Below are 18,524 nucleotides of genomic sequence, written 5' to 3'. Positions count from 1 at the left end.
GTGTCCAGAAAATGACAAGGATGCCCTTTATATAGGAGGGGGAATCCCAACACAGTACAGGTGCATTTATTACAGAGATATACGGCTGGTACAGCCATTTATTACAAAGATCAACGGCCGGTACAACCATTTAATGTCACGGTCTGGACTTGTACTATTTTTGTAGACCTAGTCAGCTTTAACCACGTGCTTGTTGGGAATTTCCTGGTTGTCCGAGATATCTGCCGATTTGCACTGTCCCGAGGTCGAGCATAGGGATCCCTCGGGGTCGAACCTCGAACCATGCTTCGAGGCTTCCGAAAATGGTCTTTGGGAAATGCCATAATGATTATAAAATCAGACGCTCCGATTTTAGCCGTATACAGATAGTCCCTGCGTTTGTTAGAGTAAAATGACAAGAAAGGGTTTTGAATTCTTGCTTCTTCGATACTCTCATTATGACGTCAGTCCATTAGAGCATTAAATGCCATGACTCAAAGGATGCGCATAGGTCGCTATCAACACGATTATCGAGAAGCCCACGAACCGTCAATTGTTCGACCTTTCCGCTCCTCAAACATCGCCCAAATGGCTTCTATAAATACTTCAATTTTGTTTTTCCATTCACACTTTTACAACATCATGTTTTTAGGGCTAAGTTCACAGCTTCCTGCATCCATCTTCTTCCTGTGCTTACTTCTTCATCCTCTTCCTTAGAAACCTTTTTTAGAATTATGGCTAGAACCTCTAGAACGGTACCTCAGAAAGAGGGAGCCGCTTCCTCATCATGCCCATCCAAGGGCAAACCAAAGATACCTCCAACTGTTGAGCAATGTACCCCTGACCACTTCGATATAGTTTCTGATTTTGCCATCAAAAATCCCCCTTCTACCTCGGGCCGATGCGAGCCCGTGTCTCGGTACATCAGTGTGGTGACCAATACGCAGAGAGTAAAGAAAGACTGCCGATGGCGGGCGGCAGTTCAACTAGAGATCCCCAAGCCTGAGGAAAGCATAGTAGGCTACAAAGCTGGCTTCCTCAGCGTATATACATATCCATTCACTCTAGGTCCCGTAGATCCTTCTTCCCCAAAGATAGATCCAGTGATTCTTGATTTTTTTCGTGAGTACCGAGTGACACTCGGTCAAATCTATCCTTCTTTTTGGAGGATCATTTACATGCTCCGATATTTTTCCAATCAAGTCGGGGAATGACCCTCATCCTTGATCACTTGGTCAGGTTGTACAGCCCTCGTCTCTACCGAGGTTTGATCAAGCTTCATCCTCGATCTGCGAAGACGCTCTTTTCAAGCATCGATGAGGACAAGGACCGGGGGTGGATGAGCCGGTTTGTCAGAGTGAGGACATCGGATATCATCCCGGCGGATAGGATGTCATTCCCGGAGGAATGGAATAAGAAGCGTAAATGCCCCTTCCTCGAGTATGTTTTATTGTCCCTTCATTCCCCTTCTGAAATGATCTTCTTTTGACTATGCAGCCACCATTTGGTACCCTGCCGTGGTTCAGAACCTTTCGGGGTGGATCAGACAGCTAGACTCTGTTTTCCTTACAGTGGGCGTGCTTGGCGTGATTTGTCCAAGACGCGGTGCCAGGCTAAGAATCATGGTAAGCACTTCGTGCTGACATCGCCAAATTTCTTATGAGTATTCTTCGTGGTGGTGAGTTTAATACGTCATGCTTGTGTAGGCCTCGGGGAAGGTGCGCCGATGAGGCCGGCTCCTCTTGGTGAAGAAGGGACCTCGAAACCCGACAAGGGTAAGAAAAGGAAGAAGGAGGCGTCGGCCGCTATGGCAAGTCCCTATTCTGAAGACGAAGGTGATGATGATGATGATCGCCCTTTGGTACAAAGGGCAAGACGGAGTACTGATGCTCCACAAGTTGCTGGGTGCAAGGGCGCCGAGTCGGGGATGGTCGATGTGGACCTAACCCATGCTGAGGAGACCCTCGAGGAGGGTTTGGGCGCAGTCCCCAAACTTCAAGTCGGACATGGTACAGTCCGCAATGATGAAACCTCGGCTGGCGATTCTGGAGGGCCTGAACCCGAAGTTTCTCGGGGTCGAGATGAAACCCTTACAGAAATTGATGCCCTGGATAGCTTTAAATTGGGCCCTTCGTTTTCACCGGGGGAAATTAGGGATGCCCAGGACCCGGGTACCGCCGGTGCGGGGACCTCTCATGGAGAGGAAGATATGCTCAAAGAAATTGATGCCCCAGTCGCTCTTGAGGAGGCCGAGAAGCTTCAACAGCAGGTAATATTCTCGACATACCATTTGCGCTTCAAGTTTTTCCCTTATCTTTCTAACTCTTCTGCTTTTGCTATAGGTCAACAAATTGTATGATCATGCCTTCTCTATGCTCCAAGACGAGCTTTCATGCCATGAGATGGAACTCGAGAAGCTCACTTCGGCGCTAAATAAGTCGAAGGCCTCCTCTGCCCGAAAGGGGGAGGAGTTGAAAGGGCTTCGGGCGAGTTTAGAGGGAGTGCACCAGGAACGGGCTAGCCTAGCTGAGCAGGTAACACGGCGTCCATGAATTCATCTTTTTATTCTTATAACTTGATGCTCACTACCTTGATTCGCCCCTGCAGATTGGGCAAAGAGATGCCTTGGTGGGGCGGCTTCAGGGAGAGGTAGCAGCTAAAGATGCGGAGATCCTCGAACTAAGAAGGCAGAATGAGGCCATCACTTCGGAGAGAGATCTTTTTCGGGGAGAGTTGGCCTCGACCCAGGATCTTCTCCGAAATGCTCGAAAGGAGGATGCTGCACTACTTGTGGCCAAGTCTGAGGCCAAGGAAAATGCGTCTACATACAAGAAAGATGCAGCTACCGCAAATGCTCGAGCAAGGGAGATATCCAAGAAGGGCGAGCAGAAGTTGGCTCGGGCCGTTGCTTATGCTCGTCTCCAAGCTCGGAGGCAGGCCTTCGAGGAAGCAAGCGCCTAAGGTGTCGATCTTTCTATTGATATCGAGAAAACCAGAACCTTGGAGGAAAGATCTGCGCCTTCAACTACCTCAAATAAGTACTCTGGAAGTGATTCAAACGGTAGCGAGGGTGAGGGATAGCCTCACGTCGCCCTCTCTGCTTCTTCTTTTCTTCTTTTTATGTATGGGCTCCTCGGGGGAGCTTTATAAAGACACATTCTGTAAATGAATTTTTTGAGAATGCAAAGAGATCCCTTTGTTCTAAGTTTTCAAATTTATTTTTCAGTGCTTATGTAAAGCTATTCTGTTGAATCTTGATGTCGGCTCTTTTAGAGCCCATACTCGGAGTAACCGAGATCCTTGAGATCGGGAACCATCTCGAGGCTACACTGTTAGCTCTTCCAGGGACCATTTTGTAGCGACAGAGATCCTCGAGATCGGGCACCATCTCGAGGCTAGATCGATACGAGAATCTTGACCCCTCGAATGTTGTATAACAGCATCATTCGTATGGCACGGTTGCGAAGTGACCAAGGTGGTCCTACCGGTACACTTCCCCAAAAGTGGTACTGACATGGTCAGAATAAATTGGCCTTCTAAATAGGCGAACAGTCGCCGCTTGCTCTATATATGTATTTGCTTTCTTCTTATCTGAGGATTCCGCTACTTTTGAGTAACTATCCCTTTTATAGAGCCCTTCTTCCCTGCGTCAGTTCTTTTACCATTTCAGCTCAAAGCTTTCGCCCAAGTCTTCATCTCCCTTTTCTTATTTTATCATAGCCATGGCTGCTACGTCTAAATCTATTCACCAAGGAGAGGAGAGTTCCGCCTCTGCTTCGCGCTTGGTCGGTGGTACACCGCCGATGTCCGGTGAGCTAACTTCGAGGCGCTTTGCCTCGAGGAGGGACTCTACATTAGAGAGACCTCCTAATGTTCTGGTCCATTGGGAGCATGCATCGAAGTTCGTCTCATCAATAGGGGAGGAACACCTCAAGGCAGTAAGGAAAGACTGTGGATGGGGAGAAAAAGCGGTACTGCAGGTACCTTCCCCAGAAGAGAGCATCATGGTCCACGTCGAGGGGTTTTTGAACATATACTCGTACCCCTTTACACTGGGCCCTCTCGATAGGGTCGTCCTCGAGTTTTGCAGAAGATATCAGGTTACCCTGGCACAGGTTCACCCGTTATTTTGGAGGATAGTGTTGATGATAACGTACTTTGCGGATAAAGCCGGGCTCGAGTTCACCCTCAGCCATCTTATCAGATTGTACCGGCCCTTGCATTACCGAGGCTTGATTACTCTACGACATCGATCCACCCGGCCCTTTATTGCAGGTAATGAAGAAGACGGGTTCCGAGGGTGGATGAGTCGATTTGTTCGAGTGTGGACTGTCGATATTATCCCTGCAGAATTCCTAGCATTTCCTGATAAATGGAATTTCACACGTAAGTGGTACACTTGTGTTTTCATTATTTCGTCCATGGTGGAGGCAGACTCCGTAAAGACGTTTTCCTTCTATTTTCTTCAGCAATCCCGTAGCTACCACACGAGGTTCCCGACCTGGCGGATTGGACTTGGAAACTGGCAGCTTGCCCGTCTTACGATGAGCGTAAGTGGCGAGATATGTCCAAGGGTAGATGGGAGGCAAAACACCACGGTACATGCTGTGTGGTTTGTTTTCTTTGAAAGTACTTTCTTTTATGTGTATTAACTCCGTCACCGCAGGCATTGGAGAATTTTCTGAGATAAGACCGTGCCCCCCGGAGAGGAGGAAAGATCGTCGGCTTCGGGCCAAGGAATAATAACAAACGAAAGGAATCCTCGAGGGACGAGGGTGCTCAAAGCGAGGCAAGACCTGCTCGGAGGCTCAAAGAAGATGTATCGGCTGAGCCTGCCGCACTCGAGGCTTCTGGCCTCAGAAAAATGGTTCCTCTTTTGCCCGTCTTCTTTTCCCGTCAAAGGTACTTCGAGGGATAAAGATTTTATTCCGCTCTCTTCTTTTCCCGTCGAAGGTACTTCGAGGGATAAAGATTTTCTACCGCCTTCTTCTTCTTCTCTCGCCGAAGGTACTTCGAGGGATATTCGAGGCCAGGGGCCGCCTAAATCAAGCGGGGCGCCGAGCGATCATATTCCCATCGGGAGTGGTTCTACTGGGGCCTATAAGACCACGCCAGTGGATGTCGCTCAATTTTTGAGGAGGCGCAGCGGCTCTGTTCTGTGGTGAGTTTTAGTCGACTTTATTGGCTTTTCAGATTTGCACTTTCATTTTCTCATTGAGCTTCATTTTCACAGGCCTTTGAAAAGCTCAAATTTGAGCTGCTCCGCCGTGAAGCCAGTCTACAAAAAGCCTTGGACGGGGAGAAATCCCTCAGGCTTCTTTGTGACAAAAGGGCAAAGGAGTTGGTATACCTGCGGTACGAGGCGAGTCGAAGCCGGAACTACGAAAGCTACCTCAAGAGACAAGTAACCTTTGTTTCGAGGGGATGCATGTTTCCTCTCCTACCCTCGAAGATTAATAATTTGATACTTCAGTTGCAGTGGAAGACGGAGGACCTGGAACGCCTTTGGGGCGAAGTCGTTCGGGCCAAGTATGAGTGCAACGAGCTAAAGGATCAGGCAGATGCTCAAGTTGCGACCAAGAAAAATGCTTTGGCCAAGCCTTTTTCCCTCGAGGTGCAACTCCGCAATGCTCATGAAAATAGCTCGGCCTAGACGAGCATGATTGCAAGGCTCGAGTCTGACCTTTTGAAGATGAAGGCCGAGGTCATGGACGCCCAAGCTGAAGCTGAAGAGATTCGAGCCAAGGCTGATAAGAAAGTGGCCGTCTATTTAAAAGACGCTGCTGATGCTCGAGCTGAGCTGAGAGGGGCTTCCGATCGAGAGAGCAGAAGCAATGAATATGCCCGGTGCAAATTTCGGAGGGAAACCCTCGAGGAGATCCACGCTAGGGGCTTCGATCTCTCGAAAGAGATAGAGCAGGCCAAGGAGGATGAATACGACGCCAAGTTCCTCTTGTTCGATGCCGAAGATAATGAGGAAGAGGCCGACGGGCCACAGTCCTCGAGGGGAAAGTAGACTAGGCCTTTCTTTTTTGATTCTGCATATAATGCTCTTAGAGAACATTGTAAATGGAGCTTTGTATTTTTCACATATACGTATAGAAAGAAGCCTTTCGGTTTCATCTTTCATGCATTTCTATTTGCTTGTGTATGTCTTTCTTTGTCTTAAGTTTTGACGTTCGTCAATGATTAGCCAGATGAATTGGCTTTCGAGTAAAAACCCTTAGGTTAACAAATTGGCCCTGAGGCTTGTTATGCTGGCCCATAGGCTTTTGCGCGTTTGGTCAGTACGACCTCTGATCTAAGCTGGCGGCAATGTCTCTTACGCATTACGTCGGTACGACCTTTTAGTTTAAAATTGGAGACAGTGGCTCTTAGGCATTAGGTCGGTACGACCTTTTGATCTAAGTTAGCGATAGTGGCTCTTACGCGTAGGGTCGGTACGACCTTTTAATTTAGGCTGGCGACAGTGGCTCTTACACGTAGGGTCAGTACGACCTCTAGTATAGGCTTTATTTTTCCCTCGTTGAAGTTTTTGTGTTCGTCTAACTCTCTGACGGTTCGATAAGAACCTCAATTGTAAGTCGTTATGTGACGATAAATGAGCACCTCGGGAGGTTTCGCTCAATGGCTGAATTGTTTCTAAGCCTTTTTATTATTTGGAGCTGATATGATCGAAGCTCTTTCGCTTATGCTGAGGGTAGCTTGATTAACCGGTTCTTTTCGAAGTATTTTCGAAGTAATTTGAAGGACTGTGATTTTATGGTGACGGTCGGGCGTCCCCGAGTCACATTAGTTTGGCCGGAGCCTTATGACCGTAGTCGTTGTGTTCAGCCATAGCCTTTTAGTCCCCGAGTGAAGTAGCTTTGGCATCTATATCGAGGGTATGCCTTTTTAGGGGTCTTACAATTTCGAATATATAGCCTTATTTTTAAGATCGGGATTATGCCTTTTGTAAGGTCTTATAAATTTGAACATGCCTTCCTTGAGGTCTTACAGATAGGTTACTTGGCACAAGTATGATTCATGCCTGGTTCGAGGTCTTACAGATAGTTTACATGGTACAAGTATGATTCATGCCTGGCTCGAGGTCTTATAGATAGGTTACTTGGTACAAGTATGATTCATGCCTGGCTTAAGGTCTTATAGATTTGGTGTTGCCTTATGGAGGTCTTACACTGTCGATAACGCCTCGTGGAGGTCGTACATTTTCTAACATTGCCATATGGAGGGCTTTCGGGCTCGAGCTTGCCCGCATGGGATCTTATGGCCTCGGATTCTTGATACCTCGATGGGGCAACCATCGGCGACAGTCCCCGAGACATCGAGAGTTTTTGGCTCTAGAGCCGTTCTTTGTATATTTTAATGCTGCCTCATTGAGGGCTTACGAGCTTGAAGTTTCCGGCCCGGAGGTCTTACGGCTTCGAGTTTTTGATGTCAGTCCCCGAGTGTTCGGGAAATTTCTGGCCCTGGGGCCGTTTCTTTGTAGAAATAGCAGATTTCTTTGAAGCGCGAAGAGTTTTGATGGTAGAAGGTATTCCATTGATTATGTGGTACAAGTACACATTTTTTCGTCGTCAAGGGTTCAGTTATTCTATAAGGACACGGTTCATTCGACCGTTTGGCCCGATACATCATTTTCCTATCGAGACCCTTTTGGCTAATCTTGACTTCTTCGAGAAGGTGATCTCCCGGGGGGGATGCCTCCCAGTGTTCGAGGTTGATTGTAGAGAAGCCTTGAATACTTGTTAAGTCCTCCTTAGGTTGCATATAGATGTTGCCTCATTAAAAACCTTGCCGGTAAAACCCTTCTTGGGATAAAATCCGATCAAAGGAAATGAGTGCAATGCATGCTTTAAAACCTAAGGTCTCCGAGCTGGAAAATGCTTCGATTGTTCCAACCGGACTCCTGCACAAAGGTTAGTGCAAGATGTAAATAAAAAGGGATATGGTTGTACCTTAGTGGAGATGGCGCTTCAAGCCTCGATATGCTTCAACCGCTTGCTTTGGGGACGCGGTACGGTCCCTGGTTCGTTCACTTGGGTGCAGTCGAGGATGTAGCTTGTGATTGCTACATCACTGATGGCTTATCCTTTGGCTCCTTCGATGTTGAAGATGCCGATGCCGGTACCACATCGTGCACTGCAAACATCTCTCTCGCAGCATGCTGCTCCCCGTATACCGTTTTTATTCCATCCTTTGTTGGAAATTTCATCATTTGATGAAGGGTTGACGGCACTGCTCTCATGCAGTGTATCCATGGCCTTCCAAGTAAGGCATTGTATCTCATGTCTCCTTCGATGACATGAAACTTGACGTTTTGGGTTGTGCCGGCCACGTTGACCAGGGAGGGTGATTTCCCCTTTCGTTGTCTCGCTCGCCATGTTGAACCCGTTGAGGACTCGAGAGGCAGGCACAATCTGGTCGAGCAATCCGAGCTGCTCCACCACTCTCGACCTGATAATATTGGCAGAGCTACCTGGATCCACAGGTACACGTTTAATTTGAAATGTATTCACAAGAAAAGAAATTACCAGTGCGTTGTTGTGAGGCTGAGACAAGGTCTCGATGTCCTTGTCGCTGAATGTGAGAGCGTCCTCAGGTATGTAACCTCGAGTTCGCTTTTCCCTGGTGATGGATATTTTTGTTCTTTTGACAATGGGTTCCTGTGGGATGTCGACTCCCCCAACAATCATATGGATAACATGTTGTGGTTCTTCTGTTTCATAGTTATGGGCCTAGCAAAAGAAAAATTGGGATAGGATTCTATAGGATCTCCCCCCCCCTTCAAAATCGATTTTTTGCTATTCGCCTCTCTTTCCCGTAATTGATTTTTGGCTCGATCGGTGAGGAACTCTCGGAGGTGCCCTTTGCTAAGTAGTCGGGCTACTTCTTCTCGGAGCTGTCTGCAATCTTCGGTCCTATGACCGTGTATGCCGTGAAATTCGCAAGTCAGGTTAGGATTCCTTTGCGATGGGTCTGATAGTACGGGTTTCGGCCACCTGGTGTCTCCGATTTTACTGATGGCAGATACGATGTCCGAAACATCGACGTTGAAGTTGTACTCAGATAACCAGAGTGCCTCCGTCGGGCTTGTGTTTCTCTCGAATCCGGCTCTGCTCACGACTCTCCGAGGGTTCTGACCTCGGTCTGCCTTTCGGTCGTTCCGGGGTATGTTACGCCTTGGGGCGCTTCTTCGATCTTCAATGTATGGTTGGTACCTTTCCTTTTGGGCCTTGGTTCTTTTGCCAAGAGCCTGCTAGGATATACCTAGTTGGTTGTCCTCGACCCTAATTTTTGACTGATATCGGTTGTGGACATCCGACCAAGGTTCGACGGGATATTCAATCAAGTTCTGCTTTAGCTACTTCGAAGCCACCGAGCTTCGTTCGTTCAAACCTTGGGTGAAGGCCTGCACTGCCTAGTCAACGGAGACTGGTGGTAATTCCATTCGCTCCATTTGAAAGCGAGATACAAACTCCCGCAACATCTCGTTTTCTCTCTGTTTGATTTTGAAGGCGTCGGACTTCCTTATAGCAACCTTGATGGCACCGGCATGTGCCTTTATAAAAGAATCTGCCATCATGGCGAACGAATCTATCGAATTCGGGGCTAAGTTTTCACACCACATCATGGCCCCCTTTGAAAGTGTTTCTTCGAACTTTTTTAGCAGGACAGATTCAATCTCGTCGTCCTTCAGGTCGTTGCCCTTCACCGCACAAGTGTAAGCAGTGATGTGTTCGTTGGGATCCGAGGTTCCGTTGTACTTTGGTAGATCGGGCATTCTAAATTTCTTCGGGATGGGCTTCGGAACCGCACTTGAAAGGAATGGCTTTTGTACGAATTTCTTCGAATTGACACCCTTCAGGATTAGGGGTGCGCCCGGGATCTGATCGACCCTTGAATTGTAGATCTCCACCTTTTTGTCGTTGGCTTCTATCTTCTTTTCGCTCAATTCAATCCTCTTTGTGAGGTCCTCGAGCATCTTTATGATGGCGGGGTCGGCTACTGACCCGTTGTTGCTTGATCTTTCCGGTACCTGTTCGACTCGGAGAGCCGTTTTCGGTGCTGGTATGCTTGGAGTTTTCTAGTGGCTTTGCAGTTGAGATATTGCCAGCTGTTGTGCGTGTAACATTTCAAAAATAACGTGAAGGCTAACCTCTTGTTCTTCCCGAGCTGGGGTTTTTAAGCTTCTTGTTGGTTTTCTTGGCGTATACTCCTGTTAGTGTGGGAGCTTATATCGACGTGTCGGGCGTCGCGTGAGACCACGCCCACGGGAATTGGTTCTGGTGCATCCTCAGGGTTTCTTGGTGGTACACCGATCCCTGGAACAGCTACACCATTCTCTCCATGGTCCTCAAGACCATTGTTTTCATGTGCACTCACTGAGTTGGACATTTTGACCTGAAATCAAAGATCCTTGGACAAGAAAAAGTGTGAAGGATAACTTGCCTTATTTAGTAAACCAGCACGAAAACAATCACTATTATTTTTAGCCCAACGGTGGGCGCCAAACTATTTACCTTGAAAATAGTAATTACAATTAGATTTGATTTTGTGGTTCTAAAAATATGTGATCTATTTTTATGCTAGTTGTTAAGCAGTAGATGCTAAGTGTGAGACTAGAAAATAAGATAAGAGCTTGAAGGTGGTGTGTCAAGCAAACCGAGTGGCCGAGAATTGGGGCCTCGAGCTAGACGGGCGTAGCTGGGAACGATCGATGAGGACAAACAGTTCTAAGGGCATTGGTGATGGCTCTTTATGATCAATAATGAGCAATAAATGAAGAACAATCAAGGAAACGCAATAAATGTAAGCAATGTAATAAATGTAAGCTATAAAATCAAGGGAGAATATGTTTAAGTTAGAGAGCAGAGAATGTTTTTTGTTTTTGTATTGAATATCCTGTGTCCAAAAAATGACAAGGAACCCCTTTATATAGGAGGGGGAATTCCAACACAGTACAGGTGCATTTATTACAAAGATATGCGGCTGGTACAGCCATTTATTACAAAGATCAACGGCTGGTACAGCCATTTAATGTCACGGTATGGACTTGTACTATTCTTGTAGACCTGGTCAGCTTTAACCACGTTCTTGTTGGGAATTTCCTGCTTGTCCGAGATATCCGCCTATTTGCACTATCCCGAGGTCGAGCATAGGGATCCCTTGGGGTCGAACCTCGAACCATGCTTCGAGGCTTCCGAAAACGGGCTTTGGGAAATGCCATAATGATTATAAGATTGGACTCTCCGATTTTAGCCGTATACAGGGAAGTAATCAATATGGATTTCATCGTAGGCTTACCTCGTACCCAGCGTAAGTTCGATTCGATATGGGTGACTATTGATAGGCTTACAAAGTAAGCCCATTTTCTGCCCGTTAGGACTACATATTCCGCAGGGGATTATGCAAGGCTTCATATTAAGGAGATAGTACGACTGCATGGCGTCCCTGTATCTATTATCTCGGATAGAGGAGCTCAATTTACAGCTAACTTCTGGAGGTCCTTCCAAAAAGGATTGGGGACTCAGGTAAGTCTTAGTACAGCGTTTCATCCCCAGACAGACGGACAGGCTGAGCGTACTATTCAGACACTTGAGGATATGTTACGAGCTTGTGTGATAGACTTCAAAGGTAGCTGGGATGATCATCTGCCACTTATTGAGTTTGCATATAATAATAGCTACCATTCCAGTATTCAGATGGCTCCATACAAAGCTCTTTACGGATGAAAGTGTAGGTCACCTATAGGGTGGTTTGATGTTGGGGAAACTACGTTAGTAGGACCAGAATTGGTACAACAGGCAATCGAGAAAATTAAGCTTATACAGAAAAGGCTATTAGCAGCTCAAAGCCGTTAGAAGTCTTATGCGGATAATCAACGGCGAGACTTGGAGTTTCAGGTTGACGACTGGGTATTCCTAAAGGTATCACCGATGATAGGTGTCATGAGGTTCGGAAAGAAAGGAAAGCTTAGCACTCGGTACATTGGACCATATATGATCATACACAAGGTAGGCCAGGTAGCATATGAGTTAGACTTGCCTTCAGACTTAGAGTCTGTACATCCAGTCTTTCATGTGTCTATGCTCCATAATGTATCGGAGATCCTTCCAAAATCATGTTAGTTGATGATGTTCAGGTCACAAAGCATCTATCATATGAAGAAACTCCTATTGCTATATTAGACAGGCAGGTTCGGAGATTGAGAACTAAAGACGTAGCTTCGGTGAAAGTACTTTGGAGAAACAACAATGTGGAAGAAATGACTTAGGAGGCCGAAGAGGACATAAAGTCTAGATTTGAACTTTTGCACATAGCAACGTAAGTTCTTACCAATTCCCTTCAAATTCCTACACGTTTTCAAATAATTTCTTGCAACCAAACAATTCCACGGAAACTATTAGCACCTTAGCAACGTAAAATTTTGCGGTTCTAAAGAAGTACGGTGCAACCTTTTCCAAGAATATCATACGGATTTTTCCCTACTCCATGTATGTTAAGGCTATCCCTTCTTTCTTTTTGGCATGATCTATACGACACAAGCGAAACGAGCAAATGCACAACTTCCATAAATTACTCTATTCGTAGAAATGCTAGAGATGTGTATATTCTTATTCTCCCATAAGTCTTATTATTCTATTGTCTGTTCATGGGCCTCAGAAAATACGTAAGTTGATAAAGTCTATTTCATGATATTAATCAGAGGCAAAATGGTCTTATGACACTCCGAAAGATTTTATTGACGTACTTATCATGCATTCCGTTCATTTACACTTACCCATGACCAGATGATGTTATATACGCGTATATATGTAAATATATGTATATGGATACGGGAAAAGTTTACGGCGTTATATACGCACCACCACCTAATCAGTTGGTATATGTTGATGATTTTGCCCACAGTGGCCGAGATGATATGATGGAATGCCCTCAGAGGCTTGATGATGTTATGCACACTTTATACCTATGCATGACACAACATTTACACACACGTGCATGATTTTATAAATGTTTCAGGATTGCAAAAGTTATTTAGACTTACGGGCAGAATTCCTTATTCCATGTTTCATCTATGTCTCTTATGTACTGACTTTCATGCCTTACATACTCAGTATATTATTCGTACTGACGCCCTATTTCCCGGGGCCTGCGTTTCATGCCCGCAGGTTCAGGTAGGCAAGCGATGGTCCCCCTGCTTAGGATCCTTGATCAGCGAGAGTTGGCGTGCTCCACTTGATCCAGAGCTGCTTTTGATTTTGGTACGATATGCTAGTATACATATATGGGTATGACGTCGCCCAGTCCCGTCCTTGTATATTTGTATTTTCTATTAAAGGTCTGTAGACAGTTATGTATGTTGGATAGTATGTGGCCTTGTCGGCTTCCAATTTTGGGTATATAGTTGTCTATAGCAGCCTTGCCGGCTCGCCCACTGTATTCTACATGTATATGTACATATGTCTTTTGGATAGGTGTCCCTCACGTATATTATTCATGTTTATATCTCAAATGCGTGCTTAAGGATGTTTGACATGTAGGATTCGGGCACCCGTCGCGGCCCAACGGTTTGGGTCGTGACACTTGAATTGGGGTGTGATTCGTGATTTGGATATTGTTTAGTGTGTTTGAGGCCTCAAGTAGTTTCGTGTTGTGTTTTGGGATTGGTTGGTTTTATTGGATGAGGTCCCAGGGGTCTCGGTTGTGTTTCGGATGGGTTTCGGACCACTTCCATTATGTTTGGACTGCTGGTTCAATGCTTCTGGTTTCCTTCTCCCCGATCACGAAGAAGGAGTCGCGATCGCTAGTGATAATTGTTGGCGGGCGGGTTTTGTTGTTTGCATTTACGAAGAGAGGGATGCGTTCGCGAAGCTATAGGGAGGATGTGCATCGCGATCGCGAGCAGGGAGCCGCGTTCGCGTAGAAGCAAGGTCTTGCAGGGGATGACTCACATTTGTGCATCGTGATCGTGTGATATAGTCACGTTTTCATAGGCAGGGAGTCGTTTGGTCATCGCGCTCACTTCATAGGTGTCGTGTTCACAAAGGAGGATTGGACGGCTGGAGATTTTGTTCTTCGCAATCACAGAAGCTTTTCGGCGATCGTGAATGGTAACACCTGGGTAGACTATATAGTACTCTATTTTGAGGGTTTGAGTAATTAGATCACATTTTGAGTTAGAAAGCTCGGTTTTGGGCAATTTTGGAGGGGGGTTTTACGATTAGGATCAGGGTAAGTTTTTTTTACTCGGATTTGTCCATTATTCATGATTCCATCTTTGTTTTTATCATTTAATTGGTGATTTGAATTGGAAAAATTGGTGTTTTATAAAAACTTTTCTAAAACATAAATTGAGGGTTTGAAGGTTGATTTGAGGACGGAATTGGATGATTTAGGTATGGTTGGACTCATATCGGAATAGGTATTCAGAATTTGTGAGTCTGGTTAGGTTCCAAGGTGCAGGCTCGGGGTTGATTTTTTAATTTTTGTTAAATATATTTAGTTTTATCATTTGAAATCAATTCCTATGAGTTTATTGATTACATTTTGTTAATTTGACTAGATTTGGGTCGCCCGGAGGTGATTCACGTGGGAAGGGCTTGTTAGAGGAGTAATTTGGCTTGCTTGAGGTAAGTATCTTACCTAAACTTGGTTGAGGCACTAGTTTCCTGAGTTATTTGTGATAGCTACATCCTATGAGTGCACATATGTGTAGGGTTTGAGCCCAGGTGTGAGCATCGGGGTATTTATCCATGTCTAGAGTAGTGCTTAGACTAGGATATGCCTTGAATTGATTGTTAAGCTTTAAGTTGTGATGTTTCTCATATTTGTAACCCTATTGTGAGTTATTTGATCCATGCTTTAAGGTTACATGGAGGCTAATCTCCTGATATAACTTGATATTTGCTATTTTCGTGATGAAATTGCCGATTTGAATTATGATAGCACACTTTGCACATGCATACACTTTAGCAAGTTTTTCGTCTAAGGATGCTTAACTGCCACACCGACCATTCGGGGGGAGGCGGGACACTGTGAGGTGGGTCATACAAGTCCATGAGCATGAAATCTGATATTCACTGATCATATACATGTGTTCTTGTATATTTTCTTCTGTGTGATATGATTTGGATGGGATGCATGTGACCACACCGGGCGGATTGTGTTGTTATGCCTGTGACCACACCGAGCGGATTATGATATTGAGCTTGTGACCATGCAGGGATGATAGCACATTGAATTGGTCATGCTGCGTGTGGATATGGATCCATTCCCCTGTGGTTACCCTCTCATGTTTCTCTCTTGAAGGTTTACACGCGGATTGAGGAAAATTGATTAGTGGTTTGGTACGGATATGGAAATATTGAGGAAAATCTGGCCAGTGTTTGTTTTGGATTTGTACTTCATCTTCACCTGAAATTTCCTTGGATATTTAACCGAATTACTTGCATATCATATTTATACGCTGGATCATTGACTGAGCCGACTACGTAAGTAATCGTGCACCATAGATAGACGGTTCCTTCTATGCTTTATGACTTAATTATATTATTGTTCCGTACTTGTTGAATTTATGAATTGTATAGGCTATAGAAAGTATCATTTATAATTCTTGCTTCTTTTACCTCTCCGAGGTTAGTTATGTACTTGCAGAGTACATGCAGTCGGTTGTACTCATGCTACACTCTGCACTTAATTGTGCAGATCCAGGTATCGGACCCAGTCATCGGTAGTTGATGCATACATCGGAGTTAATCATCGAGAGACGAGGTAGAGTTGCATTCTTGACTGCAGCCTTGGCGTCTCTTTTCTTATGTAATGTTGTCTTTATTTCAGACAGTATTGTACTTGGCTATTCAGACTTGTATTTTCAATTTAGAGCTCATGACTCTGTATTTTTACCAGTATTGGTACCATCATGTTATATTAAGGATTTAGACTTATGTTATTTCTTCCATTTCTGCTATTATGGTTCATTATTGTTATGTCCGGCTTGCCTAGCAAGTGTGTTAGGAGACATCACTGCTGGTTAGGGTTTTGGGGTCGTGACAAGTTGGTATCAAAGCCCTAAGTTCATATCTATTACGGGTCATAATCAAGTTTAGTAGAGTCTTGCGGATCAGAACGGAGATGTTTGTACTTATCTTCGGGAGGCTATCGAACTGTTAGGAAAAACTTCACTTTCTTGCATTCTTGTCGTGCTGATAAGTTATTTCCGAAGTTTGAAACTTGACTCTTCTATTCTCTCACAGATGGTGAGGAAACGAGCAATCGGATCAGGTAGACGGGCACCAGTACCACCAGTTAGGGCCGTGAGAGGCAGGGGCCACGGTTGAGGACGAGGTGAGGCTCACACTACAACCAGAGCAGCACATGTGGAGCCACTAGTTGCTCCAAGTTAGGAGCAGGTTCCAGATACTGTTTGACCAACTCAGCACCGGTAGTGCCTATTGTTATTCCTGGCCTTCAGGAGGCCTTGGCTTAGAGTTTAACTGTGTACACGAGTCTAGCACAGGCGGTTTCGATTCCAGTTGCACCAGCTACCTCATAGGCTGGGGGGTGCCAAGACTCTTGTCACCCGTACTCCAGAGAAGCTAGCTCTGACTCATCAAATGCCAGGACTGTTACCAGTTCAGTCGGTTGTTGCTGCTCGGGTCGAGGTTGGTCCACCTATGAGTGATGAGGAGCACAAGATGTTGGAGCGGTTTGGGAGGCTTAAGCCTCCAGAGTTCAGTGGAGGGGAATCAGTAGATGCTCACGATTTTCTAAACCGGTGTCAGTGGATTATTTGCATAGCGGGTATGTTGGACATTAGTGGGATTGTATTTACTACTTTTCAACTGACAGGGGCAGGCTACAGATGGTGGCAGGATTATGAGTTAGGCAGGCTACAGATGGTGGCAGGATTATGAGTTAGGCAGGCTAGCTAGCATAATGCCAGATATATGGCATGATTTCTCAGTTCTTTTCTTAGAGAGGTTTGTTCCACAGACTCGCAGAGAGGAGTTGCATAGGGAGTTTAAGCATCTACGCTATGAGGGTATGACTGTGGCCTAGTACGAGATGAGATTCGCAGATTTGGCATGACATTCTATATGGTTGGTTCCTACTGAGAGGGAGAAGATCGGGAGGTTCATTGATGGCCTCAACTATGGTTTACACTCTAGTATAGCTCAAGAGGTTGCAATAGATGCTATGTTTGACCAGGAGGTCGAGATTGCTAGATGTTTGGAGCAAGTTTGCAGTCTTGAATGGGAGAAGCAGGAGGCCAATAGGCCTTGTGGTTTAGGTGGTTTCAGCAGTGCCTCATTTGGACGCTGGTCACATTACAGCTGAGGCTGTCTGTATAGGCCCACTCATACAGCTCGTCATGTTCCTCATGGTACTTTAGTTAGCCACGGTTCACATAGTGCTCACACAAAGTTCTTACCGTGCTCCATTTACTCAGGGTTCTACAGTTAGTTACTTAGGTTATCACGTTCCTCTAAGGCGGGGTTGTTACGAGTGTGAGGACTTGAGTTATCTCAAGAGGGATTTCCCTAGACTTCTTGGCAGGGTCCCACAGCAGAGCTCACAGCCTATAATTTTAGCACCAGCAGCTGCACCACCCGCACAACCAGCTAGGGGTGGGACTCAAGCAGTTCGAGGTCGCCCTAGAGAGGGAGGTCGATCAAGTGGTGGTCAAGCCCGTTGCTATGCATTTCCAGCCAGGCCAAAGGCAGTTGCTTCCAATGTCGTGATCACAGGTATTGTTTCAGTGTGCCATAGGGAGGCTTCGGTATTATTTGACCCTGGTTCCACATATTCATATATGTCATCATACTTTGCTCGTTATTTGGAATGCCTCGTGATTCTTTAGTTATGCATGTTCATGTATCTACGTTGGTGGGTATTATTATTGTGGACTGTGTGTATAGTTCGTGTTTGATGACTATTGGGGGTTATGAGATGAGAGAGTTAATCTTTTACTGCTTAGCATGGTTCATTTTGAGCATGGATTGGTTGTCACCATATCACGCTATCCTGGATTATCAGTCTAAGACTGTGTCGTTGGAAATGCCGGGGGTGTTGAGGTTGGAGTGGAGAGGCTCCCTGGATCATGTTCCTGGTAAAGTGATTTCTCATTTGAAGGCTCAACAGATGGTTGAGAAGGGATGTTTGGCATACTTGGCCTTCTTGAGGGATGTTAATGTTGATACTCCTACTGTTGAGTCAGTTCCGGTAGTGAGAGTCTCCCAAAATGTATTTCCAGCAGACCTGTTGGGCATGCCATCCAATAGGACATTGATTTTGATATTGATCTGGTGCGGGGCACTCAGCCCATCTCTATTCCACAGTATTGGATGGCACCAGCGTAGTTGAAGGAACTAAAGGAACATTTGTAGGAGTTACTTGATAAGGGCTTCATCGGGCCTAGTGTCTCGCCTTGGGATGCACCAGTTCTATTTGTCAAGAAGGAGGATGGTACTACGCGGATGTGTATTGATTATAGGTAGCTGAACAAAGTTATAATCAAGAACAAGAACCATTTACCGTGC

The sequence above is a fragment of the Nicotiana attenuata genome, unplaced genomic scaffold (assembly GCF_001879085.1).
Source record: "Nicotiana attenuata strain UT unplaced genomic scaffold, NIATTr2, whole genome shotgun sequence".
NCBI classification, from domain to species: Eukaryota; Viridiplantae; Streptophyta; class Magnoliopsida; order Solanales; family Solanaceae; genus Nicotiana; species Nicotiana attenuata.
This window is presented reverse-complemented; position numbering follows the sequence as displayed.